Source organism: Mastacembelus armatus, chromosome 3 (assembly GCF_900324485.2).
Source record: "Mastacembelus armatus chromosome 3, fMasArm1.2, whole genome shotgun sequence".
In the NCBI taxonomy this organism is placed as follows: Eukaryota; Metazoa; Chordata; class Actinopteri; order Synbranchiformes; family Mastacembelidae; genus Mastacembelus; species Mastacembelus armatus.
In genome coordinates, this window is record NC_046635.1 from 23,577,970 (window position 1) to 23,597,264 (window position 19,295).

General features: G+C 37.8%; 1 long non-coding RNA gene across 1 annotated transcript in view; it reads left to right on the forward strand.

The window, feature by feature from the left end:
* The first annotated feature begins 9,204 nt into the window (after nucleotides 1-9,204).
* Nucleotides 9,205-19,295, forward strand: part of LOC113122531 (uncharacterized) — a 50,717-nt gene continuing 40,626 nt past the window's right edge. Inside the window, exon 1 of the long non-coding RNA XR_003294866.1 lies at nucleotides 9,205-9,406. This is a non-coding gene — a long non-coding RNA (uncharacterized LOC113122531). The remainder of the gene's footprint in view (nucleotides 9,407-19,295) is intronic.

Genomic DNA, 19,295 nt, shown 5'->3' on the forward strand with positions numbered 1-19,295 from the left:
GTTTTCCTTGGCTCTATGTAAATCATTAATGACTGTTCAGTTACTTCCCGTATTTTGTATGAAAGGCAGGATCACGTCCAATGAGTTACCCAAAGCATCGAGTTTTTGTGTATTCTCTTGTGGTAAAGATAAACGCTTAAAGACATTATGACACAGACCGTGAGCATTTGCAGGGTATTGTAATCCTTTCATGTGGAGTTGAATATTGTTTAAAACTTTTTTTCTTTTCTTTTCTTGGATGAACTAACTAAACACTTTTTGAAGCAAAGTTAGCATATTACCATGTACACATGTTACAGATTATAAAAATGTGGTATAACAACTGCAGTATATAAAATACTGGTATTCCATGATAGATCTTTGTATTAATGTGACTCTCTTAAGAAAATGTCTTCAAACAATCAGATGATCTCCTTTTCCATTTTGTCCTGTCTTATAAAGATGTGTGAATTTGACTAAATCTCGTCTTCATCTAAATCTCTTAGAAAGCTGAAGTTTATAAGTTCAGTGATTGTGTTTTCTGCATTTCTATCCTTAAGTGACAAAAACTTGTTTTCCCCCTGCAGGTCAGAGGTCAAGACCGGCCACAGATCAGCAGCTGTGAAGTTTGTCTGGCGTTAATGTTTTTCTACTTTATCAGGACAAACATTCTAAGTATTCTATCACAGCTTTAAAGACTGTGTGTTTGTTTGGTTATGGGTGGTCAATTCTGAACACATGCATCATGCACATATTACTAAAATCATAATGACATACATTTTCTAGTGATGTTTGGATCTCTAATTATTATCACAGATAAATGTCCATCAATCTTGTACAAAATAATTACTTCCTTCAGAATCAAGAGTATTCCATTTAATTTTTGCCTGTACATCAATAGCACAATGTTTTCTATAACAGCTAGGATAAAAACAACTGTGGCTCACACTTAAAGCTAAAAAAATGTCTCTATGCTAACATAATACTTCCTGTTTATATCTCCCAGTGCATACTGTCAGTTTTAATCCCCAAAGTGAATGTGTTTATTCCAAATACAAAGAGGTAACAAAACAGAAATGATCAAATCTATAAATATTAGCCTTTTGTTGCTGTTTTCACTAACAGGACTTCATTTAGACTCAGTGTGTCCCATCGGCCTGATTCTTACATGTATTTCCCTTTTATCTCTTCATATACAGATATTTGTCATATACTGTATCACCAACCAATAACCATATAGCCAAAACACTGAAACAGTTTCAAATGATGTTTTCTTAAAATGCTTCCTATGACGTGTGGGGTACCATTCATATGCAAATTGTTGCATTTTTGAGAAGCCCAGCTTACCTCAAAACGCTAAGAAAATAAACATGCAATAAGAAATAAACAGAATATTTTAAATAAGTAAGTAAATAAACAGGATATTTTAAATAAATAAATAAATAGAATATTTTAAGCACAGAGTGCTTTGGAGTAGGCTAAAGTTTGTAGTAAACATTGTCAGGTAGCAATAATTTTAAGTAGGGTTACACTACTACCCATAGATTGTGCCCATAGATATGAACCATATGTTCTGTAATGAACATGAAACATGACAACTCCAAATTCTGTCAGTACACAAAATAAAAGATTTGGGGCTTAGGGCTACATTGGTGAGTGTCCATATACATGTCATCCCATTGTTGTTTTAGCTCCACTCTTAAAACAGTAGGAAAATGCAGATACAGTGCAGAGGGATTTGAGGTCAGTAAGCAGTGTGTTATGATCATGGTACTGTAATTGTTTATTGATTTACAATTACACAATGTTTTGTGAGTTTAGGTTGCCCTGAGTGAGTGTGAATTTGTGTGTGTGCATGCCTGCTCATGTTTGTGGCCTGGGCTGTAGTGGATTAAGTGTACACTTTCAGCTTCACTGTGGTTTGACTGCACCCTGTAAAATCAGCTTGAGAACAGTCATCAAATACTGCCTCATGAATGCATTTGCTCACCACTAATACTAATTAATATAGCTGTGTCAGGCAGCTATTGAAGAGCACTGATTATTTATTGCCCTTGTTTTCAGATCCAGACACCAATCTGAGTTCCCAAATGGCGGTTGAATTAGCCAAAAAATTACAGATTACCATTTTACTTACTAAGGGAAAAAGTGTCATATCTAACTGCATCACAGACTGTGCAACAGAAACACTGACCTCAAATAAAGAGAGAAAGAAAGACACATACTATTTATTAAGCTCACACCGTAGGCATGATACAGTATGTGTTGTAGAAAGTCTCTATCTTTAGTCATAGTGAAATGTGTTACAAATGAGTAGCACAAACACCTCTCTACTCATTTCTCGTGTGAGTAAATTCCTAAAAGTCTTAGACTGACTAAACAAGCCAAACAAGATACCTAAACTGTAATATTTGGAAAATCAGGTATGTTTTACAGACACTAAATAAAAATCACGTATGGCATGTTGCCACTTACACAATGCATTATTATAATGCAGCCATTGGCTTCCATTTATTTCAGTAATATTTCCAAATAGTTGCCAATACATAATGCATCACAGCAATCCACACAGACTGCTCAGCATGGCAGCTTTTAGGACAATATCATCCATGAATATATTTGTGTCATTAAATATGTTACCAAAAGAAACCTGTATAATGCAGACCTTAGAGGGTACTGGTAAATCTACAGACATGAGAGTATAAGTACATTCAAAGCACTGGGTTGCAAACTGTGAGTCATCGGTCAGTGTGGCGCAAGGAGTGTGAGGCAGGGGTTCTGCAAACAGGAAGTTTGTTACTGTAATTTGAACTGAGGATTTGTCCTGCTCATCAACACAGTTATCTGGGGCTGATGCAGTTGCTGTGACACACAGCTCACTGGGGCAAATTTAAGGTACTTTAAAACCATAAGCACCTCATTACTGCAGTTTATGTGAAAAACATACTCCTTCTTGGAGTCATAACCCAGTCGGATCTGACACACAGTCATGAAATCTATATTTTTAGATTCAGTGTGACTCATACTCTACAAGGATATCACTTCTGGCAATCATGAATAAGTGTCGATAAATTTGTTTAGAAATCAGAGAAAAGCAACACACCATATGTGACGCCAGAGCTTGCTTTAGAATCATGTTATTAGGTTTGCTTCAATATCATAATATTGCAGTGATAATTACCTATAAATTCATAGGTGCATTGCAAACAAACTGCTAATTGATCAATCAGGAAGAATTTTAATAGGAGCAATTCACCTACACATAAACAAATATAGGTTAAAGTAATTAAACAAATTGCCCTGTAATACATAGAAAGTTATTGCCCATGGTACTTTCTTTTCTCCCAAATCCCCCAACTATTTTATAATAGAAACAGTACCCAAAACCCATATTATCTTTCAATATATGGAAGACAAAGAAAAATCATAGCAGAGACAAAATTCAATTATATTACCTTATGGATTTCCTAAATATGTTTCTTATACGTGTGAGACTTTGGCTCCTGAAGATCACCGGTGTGATGACAAATGTTAATATTGCTGATTAACCTGAAGCTACCGCTGGTTATGCAGTTGCCAAACAAGATTTGTTTGCTGAACTTTGTGTTGATTAGTAATTCCTTCTCATACCAGCCGAGTGGTGAAAGGTCCCACATGCTTGTGGTGACATGAACGCACCTGCTGAGAAGATACTGAATGCAAATACTGTATATTGTGTTTTTCACAGATTGCTTCTCAGTATTCCAGCAGCACTCGTCAGCATCAAGTTCTGAAACACACCCAAGCCATTTGAGTGACAATTCAAACATGTATAGAAAAGGTATCATATTGAAATTGCTTTAAAAAGTGCATTCACCTTCAAGTTTTTCAGTTAGAGTATCTGACTCACCAGCTTCTGTGTCTTTTAAAAACACAAAATGACTACAGGGAAATGATTCAGTCTCTGCACTGGGGATGGGCTGTCTTCTTTTGACAGAAATAATCCAGAACTGCATTCAGCTGTGTCAGCTTGCCATGAATAAGCAGGTATTGAACTTCATCAATAACTGTGTCTGCTTTATAGAAAACACAAGGCCAGGAAACAGGGGCTGAGGGTTCTCTGCATCTACTCTTTGGCACAAAGATCAGGAGGTGAGCTTAAGCATAAGAAGGTACAAACAAAAAAGAAGCTACACTAATGCTCATTATATTAACCAATACCTTGCTGTTTTGTTACCTACAGACAAGCAAGCAGATGTACTGACCTTGAATGTAAATTGGCTGCTGCTATTTGATCAAAAAATTGTTCCTTCCATATGATACATTGAAAAATCATAATCTGTTCTGCCTCAAAGCAGTCTCCTGCACTATCACAATGTAAACACTGTTTTTGTTGAAGTACCTGAACCCAGTGCTACCTTCTCACCACCTAGGGAGAATGCCTTTGACTAATTCCCAAGGCTTTCTTATCAAGTGTGATTAAATGGAGCCTTCAGTCCCCAGAAGACAGCCTAACCTTTATCTTGCCTATTTTCTATTTCTGCATCTCTTTCTTTTCTCTACACAACAAGGTGTTTGTGGGAAAAGGAAACCTGTTAACTGTTTACCCACTCCAATATGCACATTTATTCCCCAGTGGGCGTGTGTTTGAAACATGAAAGGCTGTGAACAAAATGGAAAATTTCCACTCCATTTGCCTTGCAGCCAATCAGTGTGCAGTGACCCAGATAAGGAGTGTGATATTGATGATGACAGCAATAAAGACATATTTTCACCACAAGCCTTCCTTCTAATTAGGTTGATCTGTGGAGAAAATAAATGAATTTTGACAAAATGCAAAAGAGGTGGTGTGCTGGGAGGATTAGACGAGAGTGTGACAGGAGGAAGGGGGTGAGATTCAGAAGCTTTCTGGGGGTTAAGTGAATTCACTGTTAGAGAATGGGTGACAATTACCACTGAAATGAGATTTTGTGGCTTCAGGTGCCTCCTAAATGCAGCGGTTGGTCAAAGTAATTGTGCGGGGTCAAGTGGGTGATACCCATCGATGATGCTTTGGCTGTTTTTGCATCTCTTGAAGAGCATCTCCATTTCAGACAAGCTACAGTGTGTACATCATTAAAAGTGTATGCACTACCTTTTCACACTGCACATCCACTGCAGATGTATTATACAAAGGAATTCTCATTACAGCTGAAAAAAGGTGGTAGTAGTCTAGAGGGCAAGTGCTGATGCTGATTAGAATACCAACCTGACTTTAAAAAGAAGCATGATGAATGAGTATTTAAATCTCCCTGCAAGAAAGAAGGGAGTAAAAATTTCCTATAATCTACCTTCAGTGTTCATGTAATTCCGTAGACTCTTTTTAAAAAACATTTTGTGCTGGCGGTATTAATATAAAATTCAATATTTTCATTGGGAAAAAAATCTATATAGACACTGATCACATATAATCTTTAAGATTTTCATCCAATCAAACCGATCATCCAATTTTGATACCCATTATGAAGGCCAATTAGTCTACTGTGGCAAATTAAATGTTTTTACATCCTTAAGTTAGTGCTCCATATAATGGATCAGATTGTCAGTGGCAGGCTTCACTATGCTTGTACTGGATTCAAATGCTCACAGACAAGGGATTCATAGAAAAAGGAGCATGAAAGTATTGGAAATGTATGTGTCACTTAATCATGTGACATCGTAGACTAGTGAAAACATTTAAGATGATCACTCCCAGAAATTAAAAAAAAAAAACATTTGTGTCTGTACTATGGGAATTGTGCTTTTGAAGAGAACAACAGTTGTTCATCACGGTCAAACAACTACGGAAGCAAAAACAGCCCAAAGCATGCATCCTATTTACAGTGGTTGATAATGTGATATTTCAAATTAATTTCTCCAACATATTCTTAGCATGAACACCAATAACCACAGGTGTCGCTAAACAAAAAGTAACTGAAATCTTAAGTATTATAACATTGCAGGAAAACAGCAAAAAACTGTGAAATAATTGAGTAAAAAACAATTGTAATTAATATAACTCTTTCTTCTTGTTTTTTATAGTTCCATTGTGTTTCAAAAATGCAATTCTTACACTATAGTAGAAGCTTTTGATTGATATTGCTGAATTTATATCATCCTAAAAGATGAACTATTCAAGTGCTTTTGAGCATCTCATGGAGCAATATGGTTCAGTGGATAGGAAACAATCAGACAAACACTTAGGGTGGTCAGTGGCCAAAGTGCCAGAAAGAATAGCACAGAAATGCCATCTTCTACACGTCTTCGTGTAGGGGCGAGGAATCAGTTGCTGCATTAAATTTCCACAGTGGATGGAAAGGTGGGGGATATCCCCACACAGCAATCTGCTGCACTCTCAGCAGGTGTTGACATCTAGATTAACCTTGGACTGATACGAGTTCAATTCCTTTGGAAGTCAGTGTCTTATTAGAATGCACAGAGAGCTTGTATCCAACCCTTGCTTTCAAAGCTCCCAGGTACAGTCTCTTGTGGCCTTTCAGTCAAGCGGTCAGAGGTCATCACAGAATTGCTGCAGAGAAATGTGAAACTTAAAGCTTGCTGGGACTTTTAACTCGACTGTGGCTGAATCCTTCCTAATTCACATTCATTTTCAGGGTCAATGCAAAAAGGTAAACTCCATGTGAAGTATATAACTCTCAATACTGAATATTTTGTAAACATACCCACATAATTCAGATGGTTAACAAAATATTTTTTTCAACTATTTCCAGTTATTTATTAAATCAAGCCTCTTTTTATTTGAGATTAACATAAATCCTATAATTAAAGAAACACACCATTTTAATTTAGCATGTTAGCATGCTATAGACAGCTGAGGCCTTTGGGAATGTAGTTCCATTTTCTGCTTTTGTGTTTCAGTTCAGACATACGTCTCCCCAGCAACGTTTTCCAGCACCTCCTGGGGACCGCAGGGTATCATCAGGTCAGCTGAGATATGTAGTCTGCAGTGTTTTCTGGATCTACTCTGCATTTAGAAAACCTCCAATGGAAGGTGCTCACAAGGCATCCATGCCATACGTTCTAAATTGCTCATAGACCAAAATGTTGGAGAATTAATTAAATTAAACACTGAAAGGGCAGAAGATACAATATGGGCCACAGTTTAGAGCTTTGGAACCAGGCAAGTGAAATATGGACCTTGATAGATATCTATTTACTTAAATACATGTTATAATAGTATTATAGGAATGACAGTGTTACTCCAATGATGATACCATGATGATGAAAAACAGTATATATTTTATTAAAATAGAGAGTATAAAATACAATGTATAATATACAAACAAATTGAGGTGAAGATGTTTTCTGGTGCTAACACATGACAGAAACGTGTGGAGTTTGATTAAATTGCAAAGATTAAATACAAGATTAAAAAGCATATGTTTTAGTGTAAACAAACACAAGGCAGGCAGACATGGAGCCTTCTCTGTATCTCACCCACAACTCTGATTGGTTTGTACAGCAAGATGTTAGACATTTCCATGGAAACTAACAGCTCTGTTTTTTATTCACAGTATAACCGTACATCTGTTAATTAATCCATACATCGTGAACCAAATACCATTTTCCTGCAGATGACAACATGCATGTTAACTTGAATACTGAATTAATATTCTCTGGTACTTATGAGTCCCACAGTGGATGTTGCACAACCTGTTGCCATAGCAACTCAGAGAAAATGACATTTCAGAAGAGTATGCTGATCAATCCTGATAAGTATGAACAGCAATGTGGTTTTCTACATGAGGATGAATAAAACATGATGACAACATTGTACTTCTAAGCAAGCTTAGACAGTATGTTCCAATAAAAAAAATAAACTCTGTTTCCTGTAGTTACAATAAATGAATGTGAATTTAGAGAAATACTTCTTGTGAAGAGAAAGTGATAGTCACATTTTTGTCCAGTGGTAGCCTGTAAAAGCTCTGTGAGCTCAAAGTGTGAAGAGTAGATACAATACAGGCCCTGACAGACACATTTGTCCTCATAGCTCTGGACACAAGCACCTTTTACCATCTAAGCAGTTAATCAAAGCTGTACACCAGTGTTATTAACAGCAACAATGCATTTAGCAGGCAGGAAGGGTCTAATGAAATGAGGCTGCTGTTTGTCGTATGGGAAAAGTAGGAGCCAGTGTATTTGGAGATTTATTAGAAATTTTTCTGTCTTTTTGAGTCCCTGAAATTTAACTATGTGCAAAAATATAATTGGAGTAGCCCACTGTGCTGAACCAACATTACTTTATTTCCATCCCATATGAGGAATGCAAAAAGAGGAGGTACTCTAGGAACCACATGGTGCCAGACACCCCTGGCCTGTTTGATGGCCTTGTCTGGCCCATGTACTTGAAACACAAGACCATCACTGAGGTATCACTCCATGACTTTTTAAAATATGTATATTATTGCAACAATCCTTAGAGCCTTTCCTGGTATTATTTTTATTACTCCTATTCCGATCATGATTATGTTAGTGAGGGTCTAAACAGAGAAAATGTTTATGTGTTAACATATTAGTTTCATTGTAGTTTCACTGACTAATTTCTCAATTATCAGCTAAAATAGACTATGTCTCATGTGGCTCATTATGGATGGTAGAGCTTCAGTATAGAGGCTTATAATATACACTTGGTTAGAAAGGCCACTGTATTGACTTTAGTTCATAAATGTTTTCATGCTGCAATACATTACTAGATGAATCTAACCATCAATAAATGGGACGTGTGTAACAGTGCAGTTAGGCTAATTTCATTAAAGGGCCAATAAGTCTGCCTTTTTCAGATTTGCTTTGCACCGGGTAGTGTCAGCAGTATTAAACATGAGTGGTCAAACAATTGGTCAGGCCTTTGAATTCATCTGCAACAGCCGTGTTTTGGACATCTAGGTTACCACACCAAAGGAAACTATAGAATTCAATATCTGTTTTTGCAATTCTTTGTTTTTATTTGTACTATCTATATTTCTGTCATTATTACTTGGGCTTGGTTATATGTGACCTGGGTTTTCACCCACAAATGACATTTTATGACTATGGGTTTGTAAAATAATCAATAATCATTTTGTTATATTTTGACCATAAAACAACTACAAATGAATTAAACAAAAGCTTGACATCCCCGTCTCTGTTCTCTTTCTTCTGTCCCACACTTCCCCTCCCGGCCAACAGGTGTCGCTGTCTAAGGGTTAACTAACTTTAGCGCCATCGAAGTCTTTGCTACACCTGCGGTTTTCAGAGGAATTAGGAGACAAACTCGTTTCATTTTAAACAATATCAAAGTGGAGGAAAGCGCAAGAAACTTTTACTCACTATGGACTTACAAACAAGGTCAAAGACCACGGAACTTGGAAAAACCTGAAGCCGAAGTTGAGACATCTCTGGAGGGGACGCCTGTAAACAGGTCAGCTCAAAGGTAGGACATTTTCTCATCCTGGGTTTAATATTTGGGTCAAAACCTAAATTTCTTCGTTATTTCTTCAGCGTTGGCATTTAAGATTTTTTACTTTGGATTTTAACACACGGCTGCACGCGTTGTAGTTTATGTTGCTGAGAGATATAAATCACAGAACTGGTCGGCATGTTGCCAGACGTGTTTTTTCCTCTGGTTGTGGGCCTCTTTGGTATTGTATTATGATCCTATGCGCAATTACTGGGAGTGTTCGATGTTAAAATAGTTAGAGGGACTGTAGCAGTGCTCCCTGTGTGTAAAAAAAAAAAAAAATGTTTTACTTTCATGCAGGATATGTCCTCTGTTTTTGTTTTATTTAAAATGTAGTCATATATTTTGCAAACCCACAGTGTAATTCAAACCATGTCTTTAACCTCTTCTAATGATGGTCTACATGTCATGGCAACAATCTTGAGAATTGCTTTTACATTAATATGAGCATGTTTTGGAGCATTTCAGCTGTGGTTCTTCCCATTTCACCAAGTTTAGATTTAGTGTCTGCACTAACCGAACTGTCTATATGTTGATGAGCACTAAGCCCATATCCAGACCTCAGAAATCTATGGTTGACATCCACAGTTTGTTACTCTCCCAGCTGATTAGTGTCTTATTGACTGTGGTGAGTTCACTCAGAGAGCACTGACTGTCCAAATTCTGACAAATATAAAGGAAGGCAGGTTTGAAATTTTTGATGTAACTATGATGGGCACTTGGAGCAGTTTGTAAGTGTTTAGATTTTTCTCAACATTCACAACATAACATGTTGTGTATATTGTTCAGTAGAGACCAGGGCCTCTGATCAAATTTCTCCAGGATTTTTGGGAGAAATGCCAAAAATCAAACCTCCATTGAGACAAGTCAAGTTTTAAGTGTTAAAATGATTAAAAGACCCTGCATCTGTCTTATTTTCAACCATAACCTGACGTGCTATCCATATTTAACAATGTTGTTTAATCTGTAGAACAACAAACTCTCCCCTTCTGAAATTTCAGAACACTTTCAAGCCAAATGACCAACTGTGACACTAAGACCGAAAGGAGAGATGAACAAAAAATTTTGTTCATAGTGTTTTGAACATTGAAGGTAAAAAACTAGTGCTCTTTTAAAAGAAAAAACACAGTCAAAACACATTTATTAATATCAGCATGCATTATGTCTTTTCCTTATTGGCAGTGACACTGTTAGGCCAACTATCATTAGTAAACACTAAAATAAATCTATTGGCATTGCTTGTTTTTTTAGTGATACTTATATCAGTTGATATAGTTAATTAAGCATTTGGCACTCACTGAGGCATGTGTGAATAACAAGCGCTCCGCCGCTATGCTGACTGAACCCTGATTAGCCAGCTGAATGTAGATTATATTGTGCCAAAACACCGCAGGCACGATTGGCTACTCGGTCTGTGAGAGCATGGCATGGGTGATTTCATAGTGGAGTCAAATATGAATTTGCAGGAAGGGTTCAATTCACAACTGACATATCAGATGATCAGAAATTTGATGTCAAACCCTCAGCTTTCCAACACACATCAAAACACTGTCTCAAGGCAGTTTGTGTGTTGTCCCTACCCCCTGTTATATTTCAGTATCGGCGCATCCATCCATCAATTTTCAGTACTGCTTGGTCCAATTCAGGGTTACAGGGGGGCTGGAGCCAATCCCAGCTGACACTGGGTGGGAGGCAAGGCAGGGTACACCCTGGACAGATCACGAGTCCAGGGCTGACACAAAGAGACACACAAACATTCACATTCACACCTACAGGCATGTCGGGGTCACCAATTAGCCTAACCCCAGTCTGCATGTCTTTGGGCTGTGGGAGGAATGTTTGGAGTCTAATCACACTGGTCTTAAATGTCTGCTCAACTTCATTACTGTGCAGAAGGCCTTCAATTTATTAAGGCATTTTGATCTTGGCTTATGAATATGTGATGGAAGGATTAAGACACATTTAACTTGGGGGTTGTGAATGATGATGACTTTTTTTGTCTTTCTTCAGCCAGTACAAAGTATGTACTGTATGTCTTAGTGCAAAAGGATGTGTGTGTATAGGGATATATATATATATATATATATATATATATATATATATATATATATATAAATGGGTGTATATATATATATACCCTTTTTGATAGTCACTGGGAACTATTTGAAAATTATTCGAAGATCGTGACAGGTTTTTATATATATGTATATATATGTATACATGTGTGTGTTTGTGTGTAAATATTTTATAGTTCATTAACAGTTGAATTTTCAACAAATAATTTCTCAGACCTCAGACAGCTCATAGGAATTTATTAGATATTCTGACCATCTTGGCATGTGTGTGCACACTAAAATGTGTATTAGTGTGTGTGCATGCATGTTTGTGCAGTCTGCCGACTCTGTATGGCGTTGAAGGCACTGGTTCGTACTTTGGGTGATATACAGATTAGACATGCTCTAAATTCAAATAGCCTCATAGCTCAGTAATTCCAGCATCTTACCCAAATTCACACTTGTGTGTTGCAGTGTGTGTGTTCATATGTTTATATGTATAAGTATAATAAGATTTTGAATAAACTATAAATTTCCCTTTTTCCCGTGACTCTCAAACTTGGCTGTGACATTGTAGTAAATCCTTCAGTACTGATACAGTTTCACTACATGTACATCAGACTTGGACAGCCGGCCATCCTCCTCAGAGCCAAAAACACCCCCACCGCTTACAGACATGCAGGCGCACGCACGCACGCACACTTGCACAGATTCTTTTCTTTTATCCTCAACTGCCCACTTCTTTCAGAGATTGAAATATACAATCCAACTTTTCTTTTGTTAGAAAAGAGAATATGCTTTCTGCCACTGCCAAAGTGAGCTGAATAAGAAAATATGCAACAACCTGACAGCACCTTCTGCTGCTGAAAAGAGCCTCTTTTACCTTTTTGGATTGAATTATGTATAGAGGTTTAGAAGATACCACGGTGGTGTCACTCTCCCCATTTTACTTATTCAGCATGTCGAACCTTAGGCCCCATTAAGTAGAGCATTGGAGAAGTAGAGCTGTTTCTTGAGCTCTTGATGTTCAAACACAGGGCCACCACAGAGGCAGGAGGTGGAAACCCGCTGTGAGTCATATGGCCTTTGTCTCTGTGTATTCTGTCTCCTGCTCTGCCTGTTTCTGCAAATTAAGGCAAGATTTCATAGCTGTAAGCTACAGATAGCATGCACTGCCATAGGCAGTAGAGTCCCAGGGTTTGCCATATTTGTCTAAAGGATGTGACATTGTTGCTTTGCACATCTTTGATGTGTCTTGTCTTTTTATGTTAGCTTGTCTTTGTGAATTAGTAATGGAGAACAGAGCCTGCTTATTTCTCTAGAATGTGTAGTGCTCCAGCCATCACCTGGATGAAGTGATTTGTATGTACTGCCTCTGCACATATCAAGTATAACGCCTTGAGTGTTAATTTCATATCACGAGCCAAAGCCTTGTATAGCACTTGAATTTGCTGCATTTGTTATTCTTTGTGTCTGCTTGCCTTTGACATGTTGTCAGCGTGGAAATTCACGCACCCGCCACTCTTCCCCCAGCAACCTCTTCGTGTGCCACAGAGAGAGACGTGTCATGAATAAACATGCTGATGTACAAAGAGATGAGTGTTGGTTGGAGATGAGATGGACAGTTTACATGTGTTTGAAAGGGAGGGGTTGCAGAGCAGGCAGTGACAGGGTCATGAGGCTCAAATTAGAAGCCAAGCTCTGAGGTCTTTTTTTTTTTTTTTTGTAATTTCAGTGCCTAGCAATGGTTGAGACATGCTTGCTACTCTGCATGTGAGTCCTGCTGCTGCTCTGCGATTACTGCAATCCTGTCTGTAGCTCTCCTTTGCTAAAAGTTAAAATATTTTTAACTTCTCGAGCTTGGCTCTTGGTGGGGTGATAAAGGCATTCTGAGCTCTCGGCATTGTCAGGAACAAGCAACAATACCTTCTTAAGGAAACTATCTGGAAAAAAATGCTAGTGCTTGCAAGTGAGAGGCTCCGGGGGCTATGGCAGTATTTGGAAGCTCATACTGTTGTCAAAAAATCTGTAATCTCATGTCAGAACTCAAGGCACATGTGTTGTTTCTCCTGGGCCTGTAGTCCTTGGGACAGTGGTAGCTTAATGAGGACAACACACAAAGTTGAGTTTATGTGTTGATGCACATATACATCACAGACCAAGAACAGTTGATAAGCCTCAAAGGTTATCCTAACTCCTTGAATGGTGTCCTTTTTAGCTCTTCAAAAACCAATGTCAGGAAAGTGTAAATGTAGCTTACTACCTACAGAACTAACCATAAGCCCTTATCCACTTCTGCTCATGCACAGCAATATCACCTGGTATAGTATTAAAAAACACAGCCACATATTGAGCGGATTATCAGATGAGTGTCACATTCAGCTGCTTTCACATGCATGTAGCACATTCTCTCTTATCCTCTGTGGCTTGTGAGTGAATAGTATGGAGTGCTGAATAGCAGCTGCTGAATGGTATGGCGGCTAGCAGAGTGGCAGGGAGATGTTATCAGGGGGAAAAATAGTCTCTCCTGGTTGATTTCCTAGTCATGTCTTCTTGTCTGACTGCACTATACCAGATAGTGTCAGAGGGACATCAGAAGAGGCCCAAGGGATTGTCCGCTAACAGATCAACCAAAAAAATAAAAAAAGAAGATGTTCTCAATGACATGCTGCCTGACCATGTGTGATTGCTCTCAGTGTTTCACTGTGACATCAAAGGTGATTTTTTTTTTTTTAATGTTGTTTCTTGTTACTTAAAGCAGAAGCAAGGCAAATTTGTATGTATGGAAGCACTTGTCTCATTAAATAAAAAGTTTGGGCTGTAACAGAAAAGTATTCCAATACCTCTGACTGAGACGCAATTGATTAAGCCTGTTTGCCTAAATTAAATTCAGGTATGGACACTGATACAACAGGAAATCTGCTCCCCACAGGAAATGACATTCAGTAATTAGGAGTGAAATACAGGCAGTATTCTGATGAGCAGTGAATGAACCACCCACCCACAGAAAGCTTTACTGACCGATGTGCTGATTCTTTCTCATCCCTTTTGTCTTATCTTTTATACAAAGCATTGGTTAATGTAAGGATGATGTTAACACTTTGTCTTAGTTTTCATTAAGCTTTCTGTGTAAGATGGCAATGGTCAGGTGTTTATCCCAGCATGCACTGGGTACAAAGCAAAGGGGTACAAACCAAAACATCCTGGGTTGGTGGGAAATCTATGACAAGCAAACGCATATTATTTTTTAAATGTACAGTTAACTGTTCATCCAATATTTATGGCTCTTGGAATGTGAGAAGAAATCAAAATGCCCGGGGGGAAAAAACACACAAGGAAAGAAAAAGCAGAGAAGGGTCAGAGCAGGGCCTGGCGGGGTTTGAGTCTTCACTCTGAATTCAGTTCTGATGTATATAGTGTTCTAGAGAGCATAAGGATGAGATGGTCTTGTATATTGGATTTTGATATTGGAAGATTCTGCAAAAACTTGGATTCAGAGAACATTTTTCAATATCAGTGGCAACAGTTTTAAATAACTTTCTACAATATCTGCACATGGCACCGACAGCACAGCTGAGGTTAAGGAAAGATCATGGTAATAGCAAATAAAATATGGTTAATGTATGGTAAATAAAACACTTGGTTAAAATGGCTATGGTTCATATTTTCATTATAACAATGTATTAAAAGTGTATGTGAAGAACCGTGAAAAGGATCACTTTATGAACTGATACATATCACCCCAATACTTCAGCTCTCCTCAGCTTTATGGAGCTTTTCAGCTTATTGTTTAGCTGTTAGGACAACAACTTTCCTATTTTGGTTCGCTCTCATAGTGTCATTATCGGCCACAACAGGCAGCAAAGTTCTAAAAACATGGAGCATTTAGCAGCTAAACAGACGGATATTTCCCGAGTTGATGGAGACCAAAAAGCATAGATAACGGAGAGGGAATATTGGACTTTCATTTCAGAGATAGACACCAAACATGACTCCAAATGAAGACTGCCATAATTGCTGCATGTGTAAATGAGTAGCAAGGTTACCATTTGTGAGATGTCAAGTTACTCAAATGACTTAATTCCTGGGAATAATGAACTGTTTTTACTGTCCCAGGTATTTCCCTGTGAAATGTGTAGGACTGACAAATGATGCAAGAAAGAGGAAAAGAAAGCGCCTCAACCAAAACAGAGAGAGGAAGCATGGGAACTCCTGTCCTTTAATGACTTCACTACATCACAGTTGATGTGAACACAATTCTTTGTGCTTGGGGGGGGACATTAATAAATGCGTCCTAGTTTTTTGACATACCTGGATTTATGATCAGGTTTGTTACTTACTGAGGCATTATAAAGTGTATCATTGTACATCTACCTGGGGCAGTATTTATACTGTAACTGCTCCTTTTTGCAATGCTGGTTGTGTTTGACTCATTCCCTGATGAGGTTTGCAGCAAGTTGCACAGTGATTTCACTGTTGCTGTGTTGTTTACCTGGTTGTTAAATTGAAATGCTGTTTCTGGGTGACATTTGCCCTCATTGTAGGGGAGCTTGGAGGTTGTCGGCCCTAGAGTGAAACTGCTTTTCACTGATGTGGGATATTGTGTCATGTGGTCAAACCTACCTTTTTTTCTTTAATCTTTGGCTTGGTTTTAAGGTACTTCGTTCCTTTATCCACACATTTTAAGCTGTTTTGCTGGTCATTGTAGTGCATTTTTATTCAATTCTAAGTAGCTAAACTGAAAGGATGTTACCTCTGTATGTTTTTTTGTTGTTGTTGTTCTTTACTTTATAGTTTTGACAAATTTTCTCATAAGTACTGCTATGTTGTCTTCTTAGTGGACCCAAACTACACATCTCTAACACAATTCTTAATATAAAGCATGACCTGAATCCAGCCCAGTCACATAACATTTGTTATATTTTTCCTCTGTTCCATTTCCTATTTTCCCTTACGCAGTTAGGTATGGTTTTTCTAATTTAATTTTTTTGCTCTGCTGAATCAAATTATTTTTGCAGATTCCAGTTCCTGTTCAGAAATATCAAGTAATCTGCTTTGTATTTTGTTCTTTAATCTCAAGAGCATTAACATGTACTATGACACATGCATTTAGGTACTTAATTGTACTTCCGTTTTTTATTTGGGATGGTGAGTTACACTGACTATTGAGGCCTACAGCAGCATGATGAGAGAGCAAAGCTTTCCAGGGGAAGACAGTCAAGTAACCAGCTGAAAGTCAGTGTTGGCCTGAAGCATGCTGGGTATAGAGGCATCATTAATGTAAGACCTCATCTCTAAATGAAACCAGTGAGCCATTGGGTAGGACAGATGTCCAACAGGGAGATTCTTTATTCTCTCTCTATGCTTAATCCAACATTTTTGAACAGAGTACTAACAACTTACTGTACAGGTGGTCCTTTCTCAACTTTATAGAAATTTAATTCCAAAGAAATTAAACAAACCATATGTGATGACATTAAAATGCATTAAAATGATAAATGTATGTACCCATACTCAGTTTATTGGTCAGTTTTAAATATTCTTGACTCATAATAATATTCTTATTATCCAAGTGTGGATAATAAGTAGTCACGATGAATGCACAAAACTTTGTCTCATTTATGGAGAAATAGACGTCAGGATTTCACTTCAAATAAGGGTGTCATTTGTTAAAAGCTCGCATCAGAAACATTTTAGATCTGCTGGGACTCGAAGAACCTTGTCTATCCTTCACCAAGGCTTAGAAGACACAGTTCACTCATTGTAAAACCAAATACTCAGGTCAAGATTAAAGTAGTGAAGGAAGATGAGAAGAAAGAGTTACAGATTCTTAGCAGTACTCCCTGGTGAGGGCTGAAACTACAGGCAGACTGGGAACAGCAGCACACAGACTACCACAGTCTGTACATCAGTCTTATTCCCTTTGGTTAAAACATTTTCTTATATTTTAGCCACATGCTTTTGTAAAAGTTCATTGCAGCAGACAGATAAGTGTGCTTCTTTTCGTTTACAGACATTTTCAGCCTCAGGGACACATTTGTTATCATGGCCTGTGCAGTATTAGTGCTCTGTTACTTTGAGTACCAACTTTTCCTGCCACTTAGTTTAGTCTGCTCAGTTGGTTATTTTACATTTCATAGATTGTTCAAAGTAAAGGTTGAAAACTTTTTTTTTTAGCCAAAGATTAATGTATGGGCAAAAGTTGATGAATGCAACCATGAACCTTTTCCTAAAACATAACACTTCCTTTAGCAGTGCTGCATTTTTGCCTCCTTCATGCATCATATTTCATATGTTTATGTTTATATTCAAGACCATGACAGCTTAAGTGCATTTTTTTAGATACAATTTTTTTTTTTTTTCCTGTGGCCTATGTTAGCAAACCTGATTGGCCAAAGTGATAAGCTGGAAGGCCTGCCTAAAATAGTTCCAGCAGGTAACCCACATAATTAGCTAAGACATTTCGGTTTATTAAAAAAATAACTATGTGTTAATTAGTGATCTAGTGGTTAAAGACTAAAGCCACTGTGTGGGATTAAAGTTGTCATATTCGGCAGCTGCTAGTGGTTGTATTGACTAGGGCTGTGTCAAATATTGAATTTTATGTTGCATCGCAATAGATTAAGGTTGATCTCGATAACAGCTTGCCATTTTTTTTATTTGATATTCCAACCACGCAGCAAAAATGTTAGACTGGGCAGAGAGGCACAAATTTAGCAGTTATTGAAAGACATGTCCCAAGCCAATCCATAGAATATGGTCACTATTAGCCAGCAAGTAGTAGTGTATAAAACATTAAGGTAGCAGCCTTTCATTTTTTGCTAGGCCCGACTGCAGCAATTTTAAACAATGCAGGCGACAGGTCATATTAGCAGTTGCTAATTAGCTTATTCCATGACTAATATGATGACAGGTCAAACTTAAACTTGGCTGATGTTGGCTTTGTGTGCTTTCTGCAGCTGATAGCAGCCAAAGATCTTTTGTGAGATCTTTGTGTCAGATACATATTTAAATACCCCTGTATATCTTCTGCTGCTATCAGCAGGTACCTAATATTAAAGGATTTAAATTGGGATTGAGGCCAAAAAAACTTCAGGACACTGTCACCAAAACCAATTTTCCTAATGAGCATTAACACAGAAGCAGATGGGTTTAAAGGATTATGGTCCTGTTAGTTCCTTGAATTAGACTGGGAGTGTTGTTTCCTGGGGGAACATCTGCTTTTCTACCCACATTTGTCCAGCTGGTCTGTGGGTTCTAATTTGAGACATTCTCACCAGTCCAGCTCTCTAACATAGAGCCACCAACAGGCCGAAAATACCGCAGTCAAGTTAATTGGACTGGGCTCTACCAGCGTGATAAAGGTAAACAGATATACTGAGTACACAGTTTTATGCTTGTGTTCTGTCAAGCATGAAAGCATTGTGTTATTAATGATAAAAAAAAAAAGGTGTTTGCATTTTTCTGTCCTCTTTCTACTTGTATCTTGCTTTATTTGTAGGTGTTGAATTCTAAAAATACATACAGAAAAACATGTCCCCTGAAAGGTGTGAGAACTGTTCCACACAAGTGGCAGGAGACAAAAGTCAAAGTCACCTTAACACCAACTGCTGAAGCACTTCCTGTCATTTAACTATCAGCACAATACAAGTGTGCTTACACACAGCACGAGTGTGAAACAGGGTTCATGCTAAAAATGTGTTTCATGGAAAAAAGTAGATGGTAGATGCAGGTTGAAATTTTGATTAAAACTTCTGTGGAAAAGTAATCTCATTTTGGAAGACGATATAAAGAAAACAATGTAATGT